This window comes from Penaeus chinensis, chromosome 26 (genome assembly GCF_019202785.1).
Source record: "Penaeus chinensis breed Huanghai No. 1 chromosome 26, ASM1920278v2, whole genome shotgun sequence".
Lineage (NCBI taxonomy): Eukaryota > Metazoa > Arthropoda > Malacostraca > Decapoda > Penaeidae > Penaeus > Penaeus chinensis.
In genome coordinates, this window is record NC_061844.1 from 2795970 (window position 1) to 2800969 (window position 5000).

The window sequence follows — 5000 nt, forward strand, 5'->3', positions numbered from 1 at the left end:
CAGATGTCCTACTTGGGATGCTCTCCGGGCTCCTCGAGGATGAAGGAAGGGCTTAGTCGAGGACGAGGTGATAGCGGGCGCCTGAGCTGATGTCTCTCCGCTTCAGGAGCAAAGGGCCTTGAGGAACATTTTATTTATTCATTTATTTATTTATTTGTTTATTTTTTTGTGAAGGCAGGTGATTGTGGGAGAGGAGGGAGGGAGGGAGGGAGGGAGGGAGGGAGGAAGGGTGGGTAGGGAGGGAAGAGGTGTTTGGGGAGGTGAGTGAGGATGGAGGGAGGGAGGGAGGAAGGGTGGGTAGGGAGGGAAAATGTTTGGGGAGGTGAGTGAGGACGGAGGGAAGGACGAGGTAGGTAGGGCGGGTAGGGAGGGGGATATGGGGAAGGGTGGGAGGGAAGAGGTGGGGAGGGGTGTTTGGGGGAAAGGGGGATGAGTGGGGAGGGAGGGAGGGGAGGGGATGGAAAGGGTATTAGGGAGGGGGAGGGGCGGGGAGGGGAGGGGAGAGGTGAATTAAGAGGGAGGGAGGGGAGGGGAAGACGAGAAAGGGAGAGAGAAGGGTGTTTGTGCGGAATGGGGGTGAATAGGGGAGGGAGGGGAGGGATGACAGAGAAGATTGGGAAGGGAGGGGAGTTTGGGGAGAAGAGGGAGGGAAAGAATATTTAAGGGGAGGGAGGGAGAGAGGCGGAGAGATGTGGGTGTAAGACGAGAAGGGAAGAGTGTGGAGGAAGACGTGGAAGGAGAGAGAGATTTGGGGGAAGGTGGAGAATGGAAGTAGGAAAGATGTGGGAGGAGAGGGAGAGAAACGAATGTGGGGGAGTGAACAAGAGGTGTATGAGGAATACAAGGAGGGAGGGAGAGGGAGGGAAGTAAGAGAGAGAGAGAGAAAGAGAGAGAGAGAGAGAGAGAGAGAGAGAGAGAGAGAGAGAGAGAGAGAGAGAGAGAGAGAGAGAGAGAGAGCAAAAGAGAGAAAGAAAAAGAGCAATAGAAAGAGGAGAGAGAGAGAGAAAGAGAGAAAGAGAGAAAGAGAAAAAGAGAGAGAGAGAGAGAGGGAGAGAGAGAAAGAGAGAAAGAGAGAGAGAGAGAGAGAGAGAGAGAGAGAGAGAGAGAGAGAGAGCAAAAGAGAGAAAGAAAAAGAGCAATAGAGAGAGGAGAGAGAGAGAGAAAGAGAGAAAGAGAGAAAGAGAAAAAGAGAGAGAGAGAGGGAGAGAGAGAAAGAGAGAAAGAGAGAGAGAGAGAGAGAGAGAGAGAGAGAGAGCGAGAGAGAGAGAGAGAGAGGGGGGGGGGGGGGAGAGAGAAAGGAAGAAAGGTAAAAGATTGGAGAACAGATGAAGGGGACATTGGGTCTTAAGAGATGGAGGGGGGGGGGGGGGGGGGATCAAGAGGAGCGGAAGATGTTGAGATGCTCCTTATTGACTTTTTTTCTTTCTTCCTTTCTCTTTTTTTTTAGGATATAGAGAGGTAGAACTCTGCAAAGCCTCCTTTCTGCCCAACAGTCGAAAGAATATTTTAATCGAAAGATATCTTATCGATCTTCTATATTCCTTTGAAATAACCTTCATAGAAAAATAATGTAACTATATAACTATTGGCTTCATAACAGTTTCATAAAAAAAAATATCTAGAGGTACGATAATAGATATCATAGCAAGATAAAACCCACAAGGCTAAGATGCTAAAAAAAAAAAAAAAATTAAAAAAAAAAAAAAACATTTAATGATGATTGTAAAAAAAAAGATCTATAGATTACGGACTTTTCCCCCTTTTTTGAAAGAAATGATACCAGGATATTCATATAATTCAATTTTGCATCCAATATATGCTACATATCCAATCCAGTTTCCACTCTTAAACTACAAAGACCTCGTCATCTCGCTTGCTTTTTAATCAACTTGTTTTATCCCCTCTTGTATATCTCGTGTATTTTACTAAAAGGAATGGCCAGTTCGCCAGTTCCCTGTTAGGTCGTTTGTATGTCGACTGAATGTCACTTGCCCCATTTATCTTCGGCCATGCGTCCATTTGGCTACTGTATGTGTCCAGTTAACCATATATCCGTCGGCCATCTGTCTGAAGGTAAATACATTGGTCCTTTCTCACTTTCCCTTTCTTCTCTTTCTCTTTGTGTGTTTGGTGTTTGTTTGTTTGTCTATTTATCTCTTTCGTTTTCTCTTATTCATTCTCTCTTTCTCTTTCTCTCTTTCTCTCTCTCTCTCTCTCTCTCTCTCTCTCTCTCTCTCTCTCTCTCCTCTCTCTCTCCTCTCTCTCTCCTCTCTCTCTCCTCTCTCTCTCCTCTCTCTCTCCTTTCTCTCTCCTTTCTCTCCTCTCACTCTCTCTCCTCTCCTCTCCTCTCCTCTCCTCTCTCATCTCTCTCTCCTCTCTCTCTCCTCTCTCTCTCCTTTCTCTCTCCTTTCTCTCCTCTCACTCTCTCTCCTCTCCTCTCCTCTCCTCTCCTCTCTCATCTCTCTCTCCTCTCTCTCTCCTCTCTCTCTCTCTCTCTCTCTCTCTCTCTCTCTCTCTCTCTCTCTCTCTCTCTTTCTCTTTCTCTTTCTCTCTCTCCTCTCCTCCTCTTAGGGGGGGGGGGGGTCGTAATGGGAAGGGGGTCGGTGTGGGGGGAGTTCGCAATGGGGAAGAGAACGTAAGGCAATGAGGGGGGGGGGGGGGTTAACTAGGTGGAGGTCGTGGGAGAGAGGGAGAGGGAAGAATACCGACCGTTATAGGAAGGAGGTCGTGAGAGAAAGGGAAAGGGAGGAATACTGACCGTTATAGGAAGGAGGTCGTGAGAGAAAGGGAAAGGGAGGAATACTGACCGTTATAGGAAGGAGGTCGTGAGAGAAAGGGAAAGGGGAGGAATACTGACCGTTATAGGAAGGAGGTCGTGAGAGAAAGGGAAAGGGAGGAATACTGACCGTTATAGGAAGGAGGTCGTGAGAGAAAGGGAAAGGGAGGAATACTGACCGTTATAGGAAGGAGGTCGTGAGAGAAAGGGAAAGGGAGGAATACTGACCGTTATAGGAAGGAGGTCGTGAGAGAAAGGGAAAGGGAGGAATACTGACCGTTATAGGAAGGAGGTCGTGAGAGAAAGGGAAAGGGAGGAATACTGACCGTTATAGGAAGGAGGTCGTGAGAGAAAGGGAAAGGGAGGAATACTGACCGTTATAGGAAGGAGGTCGTGAGAGAAAGGGAAAGGGAGGAATACTGACCGTTATAGGAAGGAGGTCGTGAGAGAAAGGGAAAGGGAGGAATACTGACCGTTATAGGAAGGAGGTCGTGAGAGAAAGGGAAAGGGAGGAATACTGACCGTTATAGGAAGGAGGTCGTGAGAGAAAGGGAAAGGGAGGAATACTGACCGTTATAGGAAGGAGGTCGTGAGAGAAAGGGAAAGGGAGGAATACTGACCGTTATAGGAAGGAGGGTCGTGAGAGAAAGGGAAAGGGAGGAATACTGACCGTTATAGGAAGGAGGTCGTGAGAGAAAGGGAAAGGGAGGAATACTGACCGTTATAGGAAGGAGGTCGTGAGAGAAAGGGAAAGGGAGGAATACTGACCGTTATAGGAAGGAGGTCGTGAGAGAAAGGGAAAGGGAGGAATACTGACCGTTATAGGAAGGAGGTCGTGAGAGAAAGGGAAAGGGAGGAATACTGACCGTTATAGGAAGGATGTCGTGAGAGAAAGGGAAAGGGAGGAATACTGACCGTTATAGGAAGGAGGTCGTGAGAGAAAGGGAAAGGGAGGAATACTGACCGTTATAGGAAGGAGGTCGTGAGAGAAAGGGAAAGGGAGGAATACTGACCGTTATAGGAAGGAGGTCGTGAGAGAAAGGGAAAGGGAGGAATACTGACCGTTATAGGAAGGAGGTCGTGAGAGAAAGGGAAAGGGAGGAATACTGACCGTTATAGGAAGGAGGTCGTGAGAGAAAGGGAAAGGGAGGAATACTGACCGTTATAGGAAGGAGGTCGTGAGAGAAAGGGAAAGGGAGGAATACTGACCGTTATAGGAAGGAGGTCGTGAGAGAAAGGGAAAGGGAGGAATACTGACCGTTATAGGAAGGAGGTCGTGAGAGAAAGGGAAAGGGAGGAATACTGACCGTTATAGGAAGGAGGTCGTGAGAGAAAGGGAAAGGGAGGAATACTGACCGTTATAGGAAGGAGGTCGTGAGAGAAAGGGAAAGGGAGGAATACTGACCGTTATAGGAAGGAGGTCGTGAGAGAAAGGGAAAGGGAGGAATACTGACCGTTATAGGAAGGAGGTCGTGAGAGAAAGGGAAAGGGAGGAATACTGACCGTTATAGGAAGGAGGTCGTGAGAGAAAGGGAAAGGGAGGAATACTGACCGTTATAGGAAGGAGGTCGTGAGAGAAAGGGAAAGGGAGGAATACTGACCGTTATAGGAAGGAGGTCGTGAGAGAAAGGGAAAGGGAGGAATACTGACCGTTACGCTTCGCCCGTGAGAGAAAGAGACAGGGAGAGGATGTTTCCAGCGTTATGGGTAGGTAAGGGGAAATGGGGTAGCACGTCTATGCGTTTCGAAGAAGGGTTACCCATCGTGAAGGGATGGAGGGCTGGGTAACGTGTTCTAGACCATCTTGAAGAGCTGGTGAGGAGCGGGAATGGGGGAACCGCGGTGGCTATATCTGTGTTTACGAGACTTTGCATGTCTGGTTCATAATAGCAAACGGTCAGATGTCGTGGGAGGAAAATCCTGGGAAAAGTTTTGAAAAAAAAATATATGGAAGTCGAGAAGGGAGTCCAGTGTTGTGACCGTTGTGGGTTTCCGGGAATACTCTATATTTTCTTGTTATTCCGGTGACGAGCGTATTTTTTTTCTAACTTCCATTCCCCACCACTTCTGTTTTTCTTTCCTTTTTTTCCTCCCTCTCTTCCATTCATTTTTTTCCCCTTCTTTCTCTCTGTCTCAATGTTTTTATTTTTTTTCCTTTTCAATTTAATTCAATAAAAATGGAAGGACATCGGAATCATCTCTTTACCTGCCCTCCACTCGTCCC